Below are 21,336 nucleotides of genomic sequence, written 5' to 3'. Positions count from 1 at the left end.
ATCATGGTGCCTAGTTGCATAGAACAGGCTACCTAGTTGCGCACGATGTGTTAGTTCGAGCATCAAAGATAACACAACTAACTTGTTTGTCCTGTTCTGGCTATAGGCGATGCCAACCCTCAAAGATCTCCTCCCCTGCCTGGCCCAACTAGCAGTGCCCTACGTGCTACTCCCAATGGACCTACAGGCAGGACTCAGGGGGCTCATCACCCAGGTAAATACCTTCCCCAACTCCCAACAAAACTAGGGTGTGTGACTTTAGTTGCACATATCATAGTGCCCAGTTGCACAGAACATGCTGCCTAGTTGTGTGTGTTGTGTTAGTTTGAGGATCAAGCTAAAGATCTAAATTGTTTTTCCTGTTCTGCCCATAGGCGATTACAATCCAAGTACCATGACGGGCCATGCTACTACAGGTGTTTTTTTCAACTTAACTTGCACACATCAACCAGTTAGTTGCACATCATGGGCTGTGTGGTTGCAAAGAACATTAGTACTGGTTACACAACAAAAAAATACTAAACTTTTTATATGATTATTACACAGGTGATCGTGATGGTCCTACTGCCCCGTTGGAGGCTGCATCCCATACACAAGCTTTTGATGATTTTGTGCCCAGGGATCCTCCAAGGTCTACTACAAAGGGTAGGGCAAAGAGTCGACGGTACAAATCGGTGCTGGAGCTACACCCAAAGTAGAAAAACAAATGCAGCCAGTGCCAATCTACAGAGCACACTGCTGGTGTGTGTCCACTCAGGCTACTGTGATTCTGTTTCATCGTTTGTAACTTTGGGACAAAAAAGGAAAAGAATGATGTTTTTTGAGCAATGTTGGGAACAAGTGGACACATTCAACATCTATGATTTCTCTGTATCTAATTTATGCTCCTTGAATTAGTTCATGCACTGTGTAAAAAAAGGTTGCTATTTATGCCACAGTGGATGGGCTAACCATGGCAACTGGTTAAATATTTAGTTGTTGAGCAATTGTATGTCCAATGCTCCTAATGTATCAACAAAAGTGATGATTTGAGTTGCAAACAGAATTACTACTAGTGTGCAACAACAAAATCTACTTAAAAATTGTGCAAACCAGCAACTTCCTCCATGGAGTAGAGAAAGAAAAACAGTACTGACCTAGTCCTTGTCGTATCTCAGCAACTTCCTCCATGGGGCAGTGTTGTGCACGCTGGTGACCCAATCATATGCCAGCTTCTTCCTGATGTTGAGTACTTCCTTAGGTTCGTAGTTGGGTAGTTGGCTACCGTTCCACTCGGTGGCGTTAAGCAGTGCAAAAAGCCGACACTCATTAGTGCAATGGGCAAAAAAGAAAATTTGTCACATAAAATTAAAATCAATAAAGATAATGCACTCTGTGTAACTGCTTATGTTCTACTATGCAACTGCTTATGTGCCACTGTGCAACTACTTATGTGCCACTCTGCAACTGGCTAGATAATCCATTAGAAACTCATAAAAATGATAAACAGATTGCAGACTAGTTCTGTGTCTTGAAAAACTAAAGATTGCACAAGTAGAAAAATTGTAAAAACTAAAAATTGATGGTGATAAATTGAGAATAATGCCATTCTTAATGTCTTACTTGCCGAGCTGCTTTGGTACGCCAATGTCTATAATCTGGAAGTGCTCGATGCTGAACTTTTTGTAATGCTTCCTCCATAGCTAGCGTACTGCCCCCGCGATGGTAGAGGCAGTGTTCATCAGCTCAATGTTGTCCAACTTCCTATTTGAATCAAGAACTTTGAAGCGTATGTCCCTCAAGTTGACACTGAAGACCCAATAATGCCTCCCTCCGTCCTTATCAGTTACATCAGTGCACTCGAGCACTGGCAGCATGACCTGCAAGCATGAATGATTTCAGACACAGATACAGGCTGTAGCTAAGAAAAACAGTAAAAGACTTGGTCAAGTTAAAAACAGGTTGCAACAAGTATTTGCCAACTAACAGATGTGTCATGTGCAACTGAACATGCTGTGGGTGCCAACTAAAAGAGATGGATCATGTGGGCACAACACTCACCAAGTCTTTCTTGTCGAGACGGTTCTTGTAATCAAACTTCTTGTTTATCTCATTCACGTTGTGGATCCCTTGCTGTAAATTCATCTGCAGAGATTATAAAAGCATGCCTCAAATTCCTTAGTAGATGAAAGGCCTCCCTCAATTGGTCAACAAAAAAGTACTACAGAACAAAGATGAGGGCAAAGAAGGTTTTGGAAAAACTTATAGAAAACCTCAGTGGCATAATGACCTTCTTTGACCCTTCTGGTAAGTTATCCATGATGTGTAAGATTCCAATCTCAATAACAATTTTTGACAGCCATTGAACCGGCTTCATCGAATCAACTAACTCCTTTAAAGAAATGTAGAAAGCACCAAACCTGACTATCTCAGGGCTGATTTTTTTGAAAGAAATAAAAAGACAAGTTAGCCCGAAGGGTCATAGCAGCAAAAAAATGTACATGAAATTGAAATAGAACAGTGTGCAACTAAAAGCCCTGTTCTGTGCAACATGCTATGCTTTCTGTGCAACTAAGTGGTTGGTCCTGTGCAACTGAAAAAGATATGTATGTAGGATGTGGGGAGTTAGTTTGCCTGGTAGCTTCATCATTTTCTCCTGGGTGATGCCTGACCCAATACAAGAGGGCAGCGTAAAGCTTGTTCACTGCCTCATTGGAGTTGAACGTCTTCTTCTTGTTGTAGTCAATGAATGGAGACCTTTGAGCTGCTGTGGGCCTTCTTACCCTCCTCTGTCTTCGTGCAAGAGGTGGTCCCGAAGAACTGCTCATGCCAACTTTTGGTTCTACGCATATCGGGGTGTGGCAATTCTCTAGCGATCCAACATCTAGCTCTTGAGCTATTGCCTTGCCAGCATCAACAGCAGCACATCCTTCATTCACAGCTGCTGGGTCCAACTCACACTCATCAATGCAAATCACACTGGCTTCCATTGTTTCTGCTGCTGGAGCAGGTGCTGGAGTATCACCATCTATGCCGGGTCGAAAGATGGTGCATCACAGAACCCGTCACCATGATAAGAATTTGATCTTCGTATGGGTTCAAGGACCAGGGCATCTCCTTGCGGCACAAACACGGGTGCATCGTTCACTGACTTGGTTCGCAATAGTGTTGTAGTTGGCGGCCTTGGAGGCTTGCACCTACTTATAATGTTGAACACCTCCTCTTGTGTTAATGGTTGCTGAAAGTTAGCTCTTGGTGATGTAGGCTTGCTTGGCTGCTGTGTGCTAGCTCTTGGGGACGACACTTTGGTAGTTGGATCACCTCCTTTTGTTTTGGCATTGAAGCATCTTTATGAGTAGGCACCTTGGGGCTTGCAGTTGCAGTGGTGCCTTCCTGAGTAGCTGTGGTGGTTTTGATTGTGACCACGCTGCTAACTGACATATTAGTTGGCACACTAGTATCTGTAGTTGGCATATTTCTAGTCTATGTTGGCAACAACCTAGCAGAACTTGACACCCCTGCATCAATGGCTGCGGCACGCGGTTCTCTCTCGTCTCTGAACCCTGAACCTTTTGTGGCCTGTTGCCCCTTTGTGCCCCTGGCAAACTTGACAATCTTTTGCTGCTTAGGTGGTTTTGCTGGGACTGTTGAAAGGGGAATCTTCCCCTTGATCTGTTGAACTCCTGTGATGGTGGTTGGCTCTCTGCTCACTACAGTTGTCATATCAGTTTGAAGCACAACTTCCTTGACCATATTTACTTCAGCATCTGCACTCACCATCTTCTCCTTGGTTTGAGGCAGCTACAGATTCTTCTTCATTGAAACTTCTTTACGCTTCTGGACCACGTGAGGGTTTGCCATGGATGCTACCTTGCTCTTGCTGGAGCTTAGGTCTGGAAGCTGCTTCAAATATTCCTTGTATTTTTCCTTCGAATGAACCCAATCAAGACCCTTTCCAGCTTCCTCCATGTCAATTTGATTCTTTTCAGCATCACTTGATAAGAACAGACTCTTGTCAATGGAAAGTTTATCTTCTCACACATATCTTTGTCGCTAAAATCTGGCACAGGAAAGGTGGTTGGCAAAGCTGGCTTCAAGTTGCAGAGCTTGAACATATCAATGCTGCCCTGAGACTCTGCTTCGTCATTTTTCTTTGACTTCGGCAAATCCTTGTCTTTCCAGCAAGTTTTGTCAATCAACATCTGTAGTGTGCTCCTGCTACTCAATGAATTGCTGCTGCTGGCAGGGGTGGCAGAAGTGCTAGTCCTCCTGGATGTGTTGCCGCCTGTACCACCAGAACCAGGGGCGTTGTCATCATCATCATCGCTGATGTTGTTGCCTCCATTGGATCCCCCTTTATCATCACCATAACCATCCTTGTCTTCTTCATCGTTGTCTTCTTCCCTCTCACTGCCATCAACTGCTACACCTTTGTCTTCTCCCCTCTCACTGCCATCAACTGCTGCACCTTTGTCCCCATTCCCCTCTTTGGCCTCATCTTCTTCTTCCTCCTCCTCTGCCTCACTATCTTCTTCCTTGTCCTCGTCCTCTCCTTTGTCCTCTTCTTCTTTGTCCTCCTCCTCCTCCTCCTCTTCCTCCTCCTCCTCCTCCTCTGCATCTTCTTCTTTGTCATCCTCCTCCTTGTACTCGTCATCGTCATCGTCAACATCTATCGCTGCTTCCATTTCCTCATCTTCTTTCGACTCCTCCTCAACAAACTCTTCTTCTTGTATAGTTGACCCCCATCTCTTTCTTTTTGGAGCATGGCGTGACGGCTCGGTTCCCATTGATGGCTGCTGTATGTAAGGATCAATATCCGGTTCCTTGTCATCGATCTTGGCAACTGCCTCAATGAAGGTGCCAACCTGTTCAGTTACAGCCTTCCACAGGTCATTGACCACTTTTGCAATCTTTGCCTTTTTCTGCATGAACACAAAAAAAAGATTCAGTACTGATTCAAATAGAAAAAAATTTAAAAAGTAAATGTCTGTAACTGACAATGATGTGATAAGCAAAAACCGACTAAGACACACTTTCTTGCTAACTAAAAACATGATTCTAGCCAACTACGCATGCACTGTGGCACAAACTAAAAACGTGCATTCTGCCAACTTGATGTCAATGGTTGCAAACGAACACTTTGACTATCCAAAGAACATGTGCAACTACAGAAGCTTATATGTGCAACTGAACATACATCCCAGCCAATTGAATCCTATATTCTCGCAACTACAAAAGTTATACATGTGCAACTGAACATACATCCCAGCCAAAAGAAATGTTGGTAAGTGGTACAAATTTCTATATACAAAACACTAACATCCGGATTGTAGGTTATTGGTAACTTGGATGTCACGAATGCTTTAGCTTGCAAAATTCCACCAAACAGTGGTGTCTGCTCCGTGCCTCTATACTCCTCTTTAAGCTGATGTAAAAAAAGAGAATAAGAAAAGAACAAGGTTATCAAAACAGATTTGTGTATTGAACGAAACCAAACATTATAACCTGTGCAACTACAACAAGATACTGGGGTAGACAATTCGACTATACATATATGCAACTGAACAAAGACACAAAAACTATGCAACCCACATGGCACCTAGAAAAAAGTTTCTAACAACTGATGCCACACATCTGTGCAACAAAATTAGTAAAACTGTGCAACTTAAAAAAGATGGTGTGCCAATTTAAAATGAACTTGTGTGCAGATGCCAAACTTAAAGCTAGAAGCTGTGCAACTACATGCATTTTTGTGCCAACTGATGATAATTTTTTGTGCAATTTCCAAAAAAGTGACCAGACATCAAAAGAACATAAAAAGAAGACATTGTTGGAAAAAACAAAGAGAACTCACTTGTAATTTGCCAAACACACCAGGAGAGATAATATCCTTCTTGATCACCTTGGCAATTAGAGTACTATCCCATGCATTTGATCGTATCGCGCAGTTGCTTACTGGGATGTCATGTATGAGCGCATCAAGGTATAGTATCTGCACCAGACCCAACAAAAGAAAAGCCAAGTTCAGTTATTATTATGAGTATTTTAGCAAACTATAACTGCACAAAAGAACAATAACAGATGGAAGTGGTCGTTTTCACTAACCATCAAGTGATACAAGCAGCAACCAGACAGCTTGCTTCTCCTGGTCCATGTTCTGGAAAGCTTCATTAATGTGTTCTGCTACAAAGAGGCAGATGTTTGTGTTCTTGAGCATTTGATGATCTAGCACAAGTCCGTAGCACTTTGGGCTGAGCTTCAAGGCCATGGTTGGTGCTAGAAAAGTGCTGAAGGCAACCGCAAGCCAGGCCATAAAGAATGTGTCATCCGTTATTCCAGCCATATCCTGAATCATCTTGAGCCATGTAGTGATCTAGGGATGAGAATTTCCAGTTATGTTGAAAGCCTGTCTGAATCTCCTAGTGGCATCCTTGTCAACTAAATATATGAGTTTTTGACCCCTGTTTGGGAGATCAAATACCCTCTGAACACTGTCAGCATCGACACAGATCCTTCCCCTTCCTAGGAAAACCATTTCAGAGGTCTGTGGCTGGTAGGACTGCACCAGAACTTAGTGAGGTCCGCTGGAAGTGTGTCTGATAAGTTCAATAGCCCCCCGGGAACAACCTCGAAACTAGCTCTAACTTCTGTGGTGGGGTTAGAGAGGCGTTGAAATTTGCAAACCGCGCTGGTGATGCCCTTATCCTACTCGCTTGTGAAGGTCACTCCACATCTTCCCCTGTAGCCACCTCAACTCCTTCACCGCTGGCCTATTGATGAGAAAATAAAAACATTAAGGAAACATTAAACACAAACAAAAAAAACAAGAATGAAAAAAAACTAGCAATCATCATTTGGATCAGTATTGGAATAAGCTATATATTCATAAAATGGATCATGCCAACTAATATGATGTATTTATGCAACTAATAAAGCTCATGAGCACAACTGAAGACTGCCAGTGTGCTACCCTCAAAAAAACTAAGAAAAAATACGAGACCTGGCAACTACAAAAAGTTCTAGCGGATGTGCAACAATAAGAAATGATATTGCAACAAGATAACAACAACTAAAAAAAGGTTTGCAAGGAACTATTCAATAGCTCATAAGCACACACAAAAAACCCACATACCTCAGCATCTGTTGCGGAAGATGCGACAGCTCCTCCAGCAACTGCTGTCTGCACAAAAAATTGACTAGTGATGTCAACTATAAAAGATGCCAACTTGTCGACTACAATATGCCAACTAATGCCAACTAATGTCAACTGTATTTAGATCAAGATGACTAGAAATCCGTGGCGTGTACAGCCCATTTACTATTATTTTTATATTTTTTACTCATTTTCTAGTTCATATGGAATTTATTGCAGCCCGTTTTCCATTTTTAGAATTGCTGACCATTTTCTGACCAGGGTCAAAAAATTAACTAAATATGTGGGAAATTTTCAAAATTCACAATTTTTTGTTGGGGAACGAAATATTCTTAATCCAAAAATTAATAGCCATAGTAAAACAAATTTAAAAATAAATTAGCGTTATGTCATGTTAAATCTAATGAAATACGTATAGGATATCAGTGAAGAACAAAAACAAAAAAAAGAAACTTATATCCCATTTGCTATAATTTTTTTGGAATTTTCAACCCCTTTTGATATTACTTTTAACAGACATTGACCATACTCTTAAGCCAGGCCGGAATGCATCCCTCCTCGTCTTGAAAGATTTGCAGCCCAGTAATTCGGAGAAAACAAATAGGCCTAGCTTGGGTATTCTTCAAAAAGAAATACTGGGCTAGCTATTTTCCCAAAGAACTGGTGCATGAGCATTTAGCTTTATTTATTTATTTATTTACTTATTTATGTTTAGGGCATGAACATGTACCTGGGTCGGATTCATGTGAGAGCCTCCCTTCCAGATAATTATGGGCTTCTCTATTGGGCCTTCATCAGTGGGCTGCATGTTATCAACAAGTGGAAAATGTGTTCCGAGTTTCAAAAAAATGTGTTCCGTATGATAAATAGTATGCGCTACGTACGGTACGGGGCACTAAAGGATTGAACCGTGAAACAACTTCCAAAACATTGTGTTTGTCGTTCTAACAACACATTTATTCAACCAACAGACAAAATATACTACTGATTGTACATTGAAAACAGCAGCGGCAGCAACCAGGTCTGGGGGTGCAACAGAAGCAGTAAGCAGACCAGAAGAGTGAAGATGCAGCTCTCTCTTCCAAACCAAACATCAGCCATCATTACAAAAGGGCAACCAAAAAAGAACAAGTGTATGCATCAAACTAAATAAAGTTCCTACTACACCAAGTGTACGCATCTAACTAACTGGCTCAGTTAGACGTTACTATTTATTAAGCTGTGGAGATTGGCTGACGGCTTGAACCAGATGGGTGCCTGACGGGGGAAACTCTAGCCAGCAGGTCAAAGTCTGATAATTGACACCCTCTCTCCTACTTTGCGCTGCAGAGCGTGGCGGCACATATCAGGGTATTGTGCATGCAGAGACACAAGGTACGCTGTGTACACACAGTTTTGCCTGATGAATGAAACCGTGTTGCCATCATGATCCTTGTCGTCGGTTATTGTCGGTGTACTAGAGTAGGGGTACCCTATTAACCCGAACTTGTGCACGGGCAGTCGCAGCATCCCGCGGCAAGGCTTGCCGGGTGACCGCCAAGATCCTCCGCGGCTACTTTGAAGACCATTCAAGAGCAAAGTACTCAAACCAAGGCCCCGGCAAGAGGAGCTTGCCGGGAAGGCCAACCAAGGCCCCGGCAAGAGGAGCTTGCCGGGAAAGCCAACCTAGGCCCCGGCAAGAGAAGCTGGCCGGGAAGGAAACACGACCCCGGCAAGAGGAGCTTGCCGGGAAGGCCACTCAAGGCATACCAAGGAACTTGCCGCGACGCGCCACACGCTCCGGCAAGGCGACAAGGCCCCGGCAAGAGGAGCTTGCCGGGAAGACTGGCCAAGGTACCTCGGAGCCCGGCGAGCGACAAGCTTCCGGGCCCGACGAGATAGCAGCAGCGACAAGATGACGACCGCGGCAAGGAGCTTGCCGCGGGAAACCCCCACTTCGTGCCCGCGCTCCAGCCCACCTGCCAACGTGTCGCTCTGGAACCCTCCCAAGCACACGCGGCATGGGGCCGTGCAGCTAGGGGTGCGAGGTGGCAAGCAGGCGCTGACAAGATCACCATCGTGGCGAACGATGGCGCCCCTAACGGTCCTTCTCTGCACTGTTCGGGCGACTCAGACAGGCATTTAATGCCCTTGTCCCCTGCCGTCAGAGTTAGGTAGGGTGCACTATGCAAGCAACTGTACCAACTACCTTGCTTTTTAAGTTTTTACCCTCCTCTGCGTTGCCACCTGTCGGTGACCCCTTTAGCATATAAAAGGAGGCCCCTGCGCAATGTAGAGGAGGTTCGGCTCGTTCGAAACATCAGGCACACCCTCGCGCTCAGTCTGGCAGCGTCCATCGCTCCTGAGCAAGAATCCAATACACACAAACAAGCAGCAGCAGGGTTTCACGCATCCGTGCGGCCCGAAGCTGGGTAAAACCGCTCGTGTGCCTCGCCTCGATCTGCTCTTCGCGCGGTCTCCGCCCCCTCCACCGAACCGAAAGGGGCCCGGCCAGCCGGCCCCATAGGTGTTCGTGGGTCAGCGTCCCCCGACATCTTTGGCGCACCAGGTAGGGGGCGTCGAGATTGTGAGAACCTGATCCGGCGTTCACACGAGCTAGATCTGCATTCTGTTCATCAACATGCCACCGAAGAAGAAGACTTCAGCATCAGCCGCTCCGTCCGCGTCGCTTCCACCACCGTTGGAGCAAACGGGTGGTGGAATGGACGCCGGCGGAAGAATGGGCCTCGACGAGGAAGCTCATGATGCTGCCAGGTCCAAGAACAAGGCTGCGCAAGCCTCGGCGTCTGTGGATGTTCCGCGCCACTCTCAAGAGGCGCAAGATCAACAGCGCCCTGGCGCTCGCAGCGCCATGCGCATGATAGACCAAGGCCAAGCTGCTGGATCTCGGGGCGCTCAAGACCAGCATGCACGCCAGCATGCTGGCACGAGCGGGGCACGGTCGCCTGGGCGGGATACTTCTCCTTCTAACGTAGTTAGAAGTTCGAGCACGTCTCGCTCCTCGCGCCATCCGCCACTGCGACCCACCACTCCAGCAGAAGCCTTGGCGCGAGCACAACTTCTCCTAGACTACCTCTGACGGCGGACAAGACCGACGAATGGAGGGCCGCTATCCAGAGCCTCATCGGCTTCGCCAACGGCGACACCACGCGGCAACCAAACACCTCGCTGCCGCGGCAGGATAGCCGGACGCGAGCCGACGGCAACAAGACCGGGGGAGGTGCGACTTCCATGCACTCTCCACTACGAAGGCCAAAGTCGCTGATTCATCGGGTCCACCCCGACAGCGGCTCCACCGCGTCGTCAGACCCACGAGCGCGTCGCAACCAGCGCCAAGTTCTCCATGAACGACAGCAAGAAGACACTCGAACCCGCATCGAGCGCCGAAGAGAAGCGCGACGTCAATCCGACAAGCGCGTTGGGCCCTCTGTTGACATGCATGCGCCAGGGGAACCAGGCGATCTGCCGTACGCGGTAGGTTGCCCTGCGTTCACCCGTGAGTTGCGGCAAGTCCAGTGGCCCAGTACGAAGAACTTCAAGCCAGATGTGCCGGAGAAGTACGACGGCAAGACGCATCCGTCAGAGTTCCTCAGCATCTACACCATCGCGGTGCAGGCTGCCGGGGGACGAGATGACAAGATCCTCGCCAACTACTTCCCGCTGGTGCTCAAGCCCAACGTCAGATCCTGGCTCATGCACTTGCCGGAAAGCTCCATATCCTCTTGGGCTGATCTGTGCCATCAGTTTGTCGGCGCCTTCACCGGCGGACACAAGCCTCATGGCCAGGAGAGTGATCTTCATTTGCTCGCCCAGAAGGAAGGAGAGCCCCTGCGCAAGTACATCCAAAGATTCAGCAGCGTGCAGCACAACATCCCAGATGTCCACCCTGCCGCGGTGATCAGCGCGTTCCATCAGAATGTGCGAAACCGCAGGATGCGGGAGGAAATGGCGATGTGCAAGATCAGGGATGTCAGTGAGCTATATGCACTGGCCGACAAGTGTGCACGCGCTGAAGAAGGGAGGAGACTCCCCGGAGAAGATATAGGAGCAGAGGGATCTGACAGTGAGGATGCTGCTCTGGCAAGGAGAAACCGGCGGCGGAACAACAGAAGGAGGAAAGGTAAAGAAGTGCTAGCTGTCGAGCAGACCGGCAACGGAGGTGGCGCCAAGGAAACCAAAGCTGGTGGCTCCGACAAGGAGGCCCAGCCTATGGCGGCCGCCGACAAGCAGGACAGCTCCGACAAGCAGTATTGCAAGATTCACCGCACCAAGGGCCATGATCTCTAGCACTGCAAGAAAGTCGAGCAGCTTGTTGAGCAACAGAAAGCTGAATACGAGCGGCGCGACAAGGAGAAGGCCCAGGAAGGTGCTGGCGGATCCAGCAAGAAACGTCCCGGCCGGGGAGGACGCCCCAGCAAGGCCAAGCAGCGGCAAGGAGACAGACCTCCTCGCGGCCGCGACAAGGATGAAGATGATGGCGACGATGAAGATATGGATGATGAGGACACTGATGAGCAGGAATTCCAGAAAGCCACAGAGGTCCTATGCGTTGACGGTGGTGCTTCTCTGCACACCTCGCACCGTCAGCTCAAGCAGTGGGTGCGGGAAGTTAATGCAGCAGAACCACCCATCGAGTCATGCAAGCCTCTGAAATGGTCCAGCACGCCTATCATCTTCGACATTGAGGACCACCCTGATCGCGTAACTGTGGTCGGGTGCTTGCTGATGTTGGTTTCACCAATAATCCGCAACCTCAAGGTCACAAAGATGCTAGTTGACGACGGGGCCGGCTTGAATCTGATCTCCCCCGCGGTGCTCTAGAAACTCCAAATCCCTGACAGCGAGCTCAAGGAAACCGGCACTTTCCAAGGAATCAGCCCGGGAAGGAGCAAGCCGAAGGGAAAGATCACGTTGCCGGTAACATTTGGCAGTGAGCTGAACTTCAGGACTGAGAGGGTCACGTTTGACGTTGCCGACTTCCCATTACCTTACAATGGGATCCTTGGCCGTCCAGCACTCGCCAAGTTCATGGCAGCCTCTCACTATGCATACAACATACTAAAAATGCCAGGCCCAATAAGTGTCATCTCTGTCCCTGGAGACAAGAAGGATGCTCTTATCTGTGCCGACAAGATCTACCGGGAAGCAGCAGCTACAGCAGAGCGCAAGACACTTGCCGCTGAAGCTCCTGGGGGAAGGAAGAAGACCAAGTCCGGCAAGAGCTCTGATGCCCACTCCGGCAAGCACACCTCTTCGGAGTGTTGCGCTACCGTCGAGGACGCACCATCGAGCTCCACCGGCAAGTGCAAGAAGGCGATGGCAGCTCCACCTGCGACTAAGAAAGTGTCTGCCAAGGAGGATGGCGCTGGTGGTACCTTCACCATCAGCGCCACTCTTGACCCCAAATAGGAAAGCGCGCTCGTTGCTTTCCTGCGGGCGAATGTCGACGTGTTTGCGTGGCAACCGTCTGATATCCCCGGTGTTCCCAGGAAAGTAATTGAGCACCACCTTGTCGTCTGTCCTCATGCGCGGCCCGTCAAGCAAAGAGTCAGGAAGCAAGCAGTGGAGCGCCAAGAATTCATAGCAGAAGAAATCAAGAAGTTGGAAGCAGCAGGCCTTGTCAGAGGAGTACTCCATCCCACGTGGTTGGCCAATCCAGTTGTCGTGCGCAAGGCTAACGGGAAATGGAGACTCTGTATTGACTTCACTGATGTCAATAGAGCTTGTCCCAAAGACCCATTTCCCTTGCCGCGCATTGACCAGATTGTTGACTCCACAGCCGGATGTGATTTGCTTTCATTTCTTGACGCATACTCAGGATACCATCAGATCTTCATGGCAGAAGAAGATGAAGAGAAAACCGCATTTATCACCCCGTGTGGCACGTATTGCTTTGTACGGATGCCTTTTGGGTTGAAGAATGCTGGTTCAACATTCGCAAGGGTAGTCCACCATGCTTTTGAGCCGCAGATGCACAGAAATGTGGAAGCCTACATGGATGACATAGTGGTCAAGAGCAAGGACAGGGCGACCCTAATTCAAGATTTAGACGAGACTTTTGCAAATCTGTGCAAGATCAACCTCAAGCTCAAACCCGAGAAGTGCGTGTTTGGAGTCCCTTCTGGCAAGCTTCTCGGGTTCTTCATGTCTCAGCGGGGAATTGAAGCCAATCCCGACAAGATCAAGGCCATTGAGCAGATCGAAGCACCAAAGGGCGTCAAGAATATATGAAGGCTTGCCGGTTGTGTGGCTGCTCTCAGCAGGTTTATCTCTAGATCTGCTGAACGCGCCCTGCCATTTTTCAAAATTTTGAAGAAGGCAGGTCCAATGAAATGGACTCCGGAAGCGGAGGCCGCGCTGCAGGACTTGAAGAGATACCTGTCCTCCACTCCAATACTTGTCGCACCTAAACCACAAGAAAAATTACTGCTATATCTGGCAGCAACCAATCAAGTGGTTAGTGCTGCGTTAGTAGCAGAGAGGGAGGCGGACCGTGAGCCAGCGACCGCGGCAAGTGAACCCAGCGACAAGCAGGGGGCTTCCCCGACAAGCTCTGGCCCCGACAAGGTTGAGTCTGCACAGGCATGCAAGGAGGTGCAGAGGAGAATGGTGCAGCGCCCAGTTTACTTTGTCAGTTCCCTTCTGCAAGGGGCTAGATCAAGGTACTCCGGTGTGCAGAAGCTGCTTTTCGGCCTCCTCATGGCCTCGAGAAAGTTGCGCCATTACTTACAAGCACATGAGATCACAGTCGTCACTCGATTTCCGCTGAAAAGGATACTGCAAAATCCAGAAGCAATAGGCAGGATTGTCGAGTGGGCGCTGGAACTGTCAAGCTTTGGCCTCAAGTTTGAGAGCACCTCAACTATCCAAAGCAGAGCATTGGCAGAGTTCATAGCAGAGTGGACGCCAACCCCAGATGAAGAAATTACAGAGACAAGCATCCCCGTCAAGGAAGCAAGCAAAGAGTGGCTGATGTACTTTGATGGTGCCTTCTCGCTGCAAGGCGCCAGTGCAGGCGTGCTGCTTATCGCACCCACCGGAGAGCACCTTAAGTACATAGTCCAGATGCACTTTCCCAAGGAGCAAGCAACCAACAATACCACAGAGTATGAAGGATTGCTCGCCGGACTCAGAATCGCGGCAGACCTTGGGATCAGCAAGCTCATTGTCAGGGGTGACTCACAGTTGGTCGTCCGCCAAGTAAACAAGAATTATCAGAGTCCGTTGATGGAAGCTTACGTCGATGAAGTGAGGAAACTAGAAGAGCACTTTGACGGCCTACAGATGGAACATATCCCGAGAGCTCAGAATGATATTGCTGATGGCTTGTCAAAGTGCGCCGCACTAAAGTTACCTGTGGAACCAGGGATCTTTGTGCTTAAGTTGACTCAACCATCCGTGACACCATCAAATGGACAAATCAAGAAAAGGAAGTTGGTTTCTGGTGACTACCTCCCGGCAGAGCTCCCCGAAGCCGCCACCAAGAAGGTCCCCAGAATCGACGCCGAAGGCGCTGAGGGCAGTCTACTCCGGCAAGCCTCATGGTTTGTTCCGTCGAAGCAGACGCTCCCGACAGGTTTTGCTCCGGCAAGCTTGTCGGGGAACGTCAAGCTCCGGCAGAGGTGCAGCTCCTCGCCGTAGAAGCGGACGTTCCCACAGCAGCTGAGTGCAACACCGAGAACGCTGAGGGGCAGTCTGCTCCGGCAAACCTTATGGTTTGTTCCGTTGAAGCAGACGCTCCCGACAAGTTTTGCTCCAGCAAGCTTGTCGGGGAACGTCAAGCTCCGGCAGAGCCACAGGTTCTTGCCGTAGAAGCGGATGTTCCCGCAGCGGCAGATTTGCCTTTAGTCCTTGTTGTCGAGCCACAAGCTCCAACATGGGCGCAGCAAATTGTCTGTTTCCTTCAGACAGGAGAACTTCTCGAAGAACAAGAAGAAGCGGAAAGAGTAGCCCGGAAGTCAAGTATGTACCAGTTTGTCGACGAGACTCTGTATAGAAGAAGGCTCAACGGTGTGAAATTGAAGTGTATTCCCCGGGAAGACGGACAAAAGCTGTTGGCAGAGATACACGGAGGCATATGTGGTCACCACATTGGCGCAAGAGCACTTGTCGGCAAAGCGTTCCGGCAAGGTTTCTTCTGGCCAACAGCCCTCCAGGATGCAACTGCACAAGTAACCAAGTGTGAAGCATGCCAGTTCCATTCCAAGCAGATACACCAGCCAGCTCAAGCTCTCCAGACGATCCCTTTATCCTGGCCATTTTCGGTCTGGGGGCTTGAAATCCTCGGCCCCTTTCCCCGAGCTGTCGGGGGCTTTGAGTACTTGTACGTCGCAATCGACTAGTTCACAAAGTGGCCGGAAGTGAAACCAGTGAGGAAGGTGACCGCACAGTCAGCCGTCAAGTTCTTCAGGTCGATTGTTTGCCGCTTCGGGATCCCCAACAGGATAATCACCGACAATGGCACACAATTTACGAGCCGCACCTTCATGCAGTACGTCCAAGACCTTGGCGCCAAGGTCTGCTTTGCTTCTGTTGCTCATCCGAGAAGCAACGGTCAAGCAGAGAGGACAAATGCTGAAGTGCTGCGCGGGCTCAGGACCAGAACTTTCGATAGGCTGCACAAGTGCGGAAGGAACTGGATCGAGGAGCTACTGGTGGTTCTTTGGTCGATCAGAACGACGCCAAATCGAGCCACTGGCCAGACACCCTTTGCTCTAATCTATGGAGCAGAGGCAGTTACCCCCACGGAACTCATATACGGGTCACCTCGAGTGCTCGCTTATGATGAGCTCGAGCAAGAGCAGCTGCGGCAAGATGACGCGCTGCTCCTTGAGGAAGACCGTCTCCAGGCTGCTGTGCGAGCTGCTCGCTACCAGCAAGCTCTGCGCCGCTACCATAGCCGCAGAGTCAATGCCAGGAGTCTCGAGGAAGGTGACCTTGTTCTTCGGCGCATTCAGTCGGCCAAGAATTCCAACAAGTTGACGCCGAAATAGGAAGGCCCTTACCGAGTGAAGCGAGTCACAAGGCCTGGCGCAGTCCGCCTTGAGACCGAAGATGGCGTACCAGTGAGCAACTCCTGGAACATCGAGCATCTTCGTAAGTTTTACCCGTAAGGCGCGGTTGTCGGACCCTGTCCGGCAACCACCCTTCTGTACAAGTCTTGCCGCTGTTGCATGTAAACCTTTGTACAGAGCCGGGCGCAGACCCCGTGCACCAGTAAAGCTCATGTGCCCCACGGAACTCGTATACGGGTCACCTCGAGTGCTCGCTTATGATGAGCTCGAGCAAGAGCAGCTGCGGCAAGATGACGCGCTGCTCCTTGAGGAAGACCGTCTCCAGGCTGCTGTGCGAGTTGCTCGCTACCAACAAGCTCTGCGCCGCTACCATAGCCGCAGAGTCAATGCCAGGAGTCTCGAGGAAGGCGACCTTGTTCTTCGGCGTGTTGAGTCGGCCAAGGATTCCAACAAGTTGACGCCGAAGTGGGAAGGCCCTTACCGGGTGAAGCGAGTCACAAGGCCTGGCGCAGTCTGCCTTGAGACCGAAGATGGCGTACCAGTGAGCAACTCCTAGAACATCGAGCATCTTCGTAAGTTTTACCCGTAAGGCGCGGTTGTCGGACCCTGTCCGGCAACCACCTTTCTGTACAAGTCTTGCCGCTGTTGCATGTAATCCTTTGTATAGAGCCAGGCGCAGACCCTGAGCACCAGTAAATGAAGCGCTGACACCCCGGGGTTAGAGCATGCATGCTAGGTTGAGTCTCGTCCTTGGTTAGGGTTGACAGTGCCTAACAGCGGGTAACCCCTAGCTTAGAGGTCGAGTTTTCGTCCCTTTGCTTTCCTTTCGTTCGCAGGGCTCACACGTCCCGGCTAGACTGCTTGAGGACGAAAGGGAGAAGAAGGGCGCACCGGCACCTAGGCCCCGGCAAGCCAGTGTTGCCGGGGGCTGCGAATGCCAAGATTCGCCCACGGCAAGCCAGAGTTGCCGGGGGCTGCGATATCAGATAAGTCTTTCATCCCTCATCATGCATCCTCTTATGGACTGGGGAATGCGAAACCGCGTTTCTTCCCGAAAACTGCCGTGCTCCCTCAACTCTAGGCCCTGGAGCTCGTTCCCGGGGGCCAAGTTTGGTCGTAGCCGCGGCAGCGAAGGGACGAAACGAGGAGACCGCACCCACCTTGTTCCCGGCTCCGTCAAAGGCGTGAGAAGGGTCGAGCGCCGTGGGAAGGCGGCAGGGCCTGTTGCCGGGAGAAGAAATGTCTGTCCGAGGATACCAAGGACTTGCTCCTTGGTGTGGGTTCAACCCGCGAGACAACTAACCCGGCAAGCATCCCCTTTTCATTAAAAAACATCCCACTCAGGTACAGTCCATAGAGGATGAAAAACATGAAAGAGAGGATTACAAGTTTTAAATACAGCTAAGGCCCGAAGGCTTACAAATTAAAAGGATGAGATGCCCGTAATCTCTTTCCTGTCCCTCTCTTCAGGAGGCAGGTCAAGGAGGCAAAAAGGGCAAAAGGAACGCCTAGGCGAGCTACGGGTGCCAGAAGACACCAAGAGAAGATCCCGGGGGCCGTCCGAAGGCTGGACGGTGATGGCGGCGCTGGAAGCGGGGCTCGAAGACGGGGCGGCAGGACGTCAGCACGCTGTCGAGGGCAGCACGCCCTCGTACTCCGACCTGACAGCCTTGTCGCCAGCCCTCTTCCCCTTCCGCAGCCTCCCTACGCCAGCCGCCCAAGGAGACGACCCCGGGGAGTTCAAGGAGCCGGTGATACGGATGATGGGGTCGCCGGTGCCGCGTGAAGCGGCGCCCGACGCCTAGTCGGGCCCGCCGTTCCGCCGCCCGCTACCCTCCTCGTCGATGTCGCTCTCCTCCTCGTCACTCTCGCTCGAGGAGGAGTCTTCGCTATCGGAGGAGCTGTCCATGCAGCACTTCGCCCGAGTGCCGAAGCACCCGAAGACCTTGACGGAGAGGAGATCGCCCTCCATCAACTTAAAATGGAGGGTGAACCCCTCCATCAGGCTGTGGATACGAGCGAACGTCTTCCACTCTCGATCAAGATACATCACATTAGGGGCTGGGAATACAACACGGACTCGCGTGCCGCTAATCCCACAACCCCTCATGTGCAATCTCAGTGTCTCGGGCGGCTCCGACTCCATCGCGCTTGCAAACGGAGCTGGAAGCCGGAGGCGACGACGAGGCGCCCGGCGCAGCTTGACGAAGAACTCGCAAGGGTCGTCCTCTATATGGACCGCCATGGGGGGAGGAGCCGCCGGCGGAGGCAAAGCTGGCGCGCTGCCCCGTCCGCCTCTTCCCCGAGCGCCTCGACCCCGTCCTCGACCTCGTCCACGACCTCGCCCCCTCCCTCTTCCCCTTGTGGTTGGGTCTGCCACCAAGGGCGCGGAAGAGGGAGAGGTGCGCTATCTGGCGGCGACCCTCGCCGCCACCGATGAAGGGCCAGGGTTCCCTTTCTCCATGGCAAATGAGAGAAAGGGGAGCAGAAGCTAAAGAACGGAGGAGATGAGAGAGTGCGGGCTTCTATGCTCCCCTCCCGCTCTTTATAAAGGAGCGAGGTGGGGGCTCAGCCGCCCCGCTCAGCGAATCAAGGCACGGGGGGAACAGGGAGTCGGGGCCGGCCCGCTGCCTCTGCTCGCGTCTCCCGCTCCCACCGTCAGCGACCCCAAGTGCATGAGAGCCACGTGGCGGAGATGCAGAACCGAGGCGACGAATGAAGCGGCCTCGCCCCACCCCGTGATCACGAGGAGTGGGCACCTCGAAAACTGCGCATCGGCCTCGTCTAGTAAATGCACCACGCCCCCATGCCCACCTCCGTTTAGGTAGGAGGGCGTGAACCGTCCCCTTCATCATGGCTCGGCGCATGCTCGCGGGGCTTAGCCCCACGCACGCCACCCACATCGCCCACGATGTCGCGTTTGACGCGTGCCGTTTCGGGCGTGCGCGGTGGAAGCGGAGAGATATGCGGCGTAACCTAGGCCGCGCATGCCCGTGCACTGTTTTGGGCCTGGACCAACAGCGCTCGGCACCGTGTCTGGCCCAGGCCCGGGGGCTCCTGTCGGTGTACTAGAGTAGGGGTACCCTATTACCCCGAACTTGTGCATGGGCAGTCGCAGCATCCCGCGGCAAGGCTTGCCGGGTGACCGCCAAGATCCTCCGCGGCTACTTTGAAGACCATTCAAGAGCAAAGTACTCAAACCAAGGCCCCGGCAAGAGGAGCTTGCCGGGAAGGCGAACCAAGGCCCCGGCAAGAGGAGCTTGCCGGGAAAGCCAACCCAGGCCCCGGCAAGAGAAGCTGGCCGGGAAGGAAACACGACCCCGGCAAGAGGAGCTTGCCGGGAAGGCCACTCAAGGCATACCAAGGAACTTGCCGCGACGCGCCACGCGCTCCGACAAGGCGACAAGGCCCCGGCAAGAGGAGCTTGCCGGGAAGACTGGCCAAGGTACCTCGGAGCCCGGCTAGCGACAAGCTTCCGGGCCCGACGAGATAGCAGCAGCGACAAGATGACGACCGCGGCAAGGAGCTTGTCGCGGGAAACCCCCACTTCGTGCCCGCGCTCCAGCCCACCTGCCAACGTGTCGCTCTAGAACCCTCCCAAGCACACGCGGCAGGGGGCCGTGCAGCTAGGGGTGCGAGGTGGCAAGCAGGCGCTGACAAGATCACCATCGTGGCGAATGAAGGCGCCCCTAACGGTCCTTCTCTGCACTGTTCGGGCGACTCAGACGGGTATTTAATGCCCTTGTCCCCTGGCGTCAGAGTTAGGTAGGGTGCACTATACAAGCAACTGTACCAACTACCTTGCTTTTTATGTTTTTACCCTCCTCTGCGTTGCCACCTGTCGGTGACCCCTTTAGCGTATAAAAGGAGGCCCCTGCGCAACGTAGAGGAGGTTTGGCTCGTTCGAAACATCAGGCAAACCCTCGCGCTCAGTCTGGCAGCGTCCATCGCTCCTGTGCAAGAATCCAATACACACAAACAAGCAGCAGTAGGGTTTTACGCATCCGTGCGGCCCGAAGCTGGGTAAAACCGCCCATGTGCCTCGCCTCGATCTGCTCTTCGCGCGGTCTCCGCCCCCTCCACCGAACCGAAAGGGGCCCGGCCAGCCGGCCCCATAGGTGTTCGTGGGTCAGCGTCCCCCAACAATTATCTCCTAGTTAATCGGATAATTCAGTCTGACAAACAGAGAGCGTGTACCAAGGCTACTTACCAGCCTCCAGTCAAAAATTCCTGAAGGCCCAGAGAAGCTGGGATCCTGCTCAAAGACCTTGCAGTGATTGTGATTGTATTCCGTGAAACAACACGTCCGGTACGTGCGAAGGATCATCAATCTTTTGTTGTCGTCTGATCGAGCCAGGAACCACCTGCAACTGCCATGCCGCTTTTCTTTGAAAGGTTCTGGGATTAGGAAGGGTAGGGACACCAGGCGGCCTACAACATCATATCAAGTTGAAGTCAAATAAAAAAGGGCTCTTGGTTTAGTTAATCTTAAGAACAGCATGTTATGAGCATGAATATTTTTTAGCAAATGTTGACAGTAATATAAGCAAGCCATCATGATATCATAGGAAAGTAACATACTGCTGTAACAACCGTTTGTAGCGATGACTGGAGTAGGCCAGCAATACGTCCAGCCATAGAAGGAGTCGACAGCTTAAATGAAGCCCTTGCCCTTGTGTTCAATTGCATCAGAGAACCATGGAGGATGTATGATCCTGCGATGGACGTGCAGATTTATCCACTTACCGTAGTGACCTGTCAGATAGGCGAGACCGCGATAGAAGAACGCAATTAGCCTGAAGTCTTTATAATTCGCAGATCTTGTGGGCACTTGGCAGATTACAACCTTGAGCAAATCAAACTTGGTATCATGTTGGCTACTGTAAGATTCCGAGTATTCTGGGCCGCAGTGCCAAAGCAGTGCAGTGTTAATCGAAGGAAGGGGGATCAATCGCCGGGTGTAGACCTCCACGAGCATCCAGCTACCGCGACCGTCGACGAGCACCATCCAAGACGTGTTCATGCTGACCCAGTACATACCGTTAATGTAGTTGAGGCTGACGGGGATCGGATCGCAGTCAAGGGGGTTGATGCTTGCCACCCTATGATCGTTATGCTACGTGACACGCCGTTTCTGAAGATCAGGCGGCATCAGCAAGCAAGGAGCTGGCTTAAAAAGCTCCAGCCTGA

General features: G+C 51.1%; 1 pseudogene; it reads left to right on the top strand.

Moving 5' to 3' along the window:
* Positions 1-767, top strand: part of LOC123191647 (uncharacterized) — a 150,369-nt pseudogene extending 149,602 nt beyond the window's left edge.
* The last annotated feature ends 20,569 nt before the right edge of the window (positions 768-21,336 follow it).

The sequence above is a fragment of the Triticum aestivum genome, chromosome 2A, assembly GCF_018294505.1.
Source record: "Triticum aestivum cultivar Chinese Spring chromosome 2A, IWGSC CS RefSeq v2.1, whole genome shotgun sequence".
NCBI lineage: Eukaryota > Viridiplantae > Streptophyta > Magnoliopsida > Poales > Poaceae > Triticum > Triticum aestivum.
Note: the sequence above shows the minus strand (reverse complement) of the source record. Positions and strands in the feature narration are given on the sequence as shown.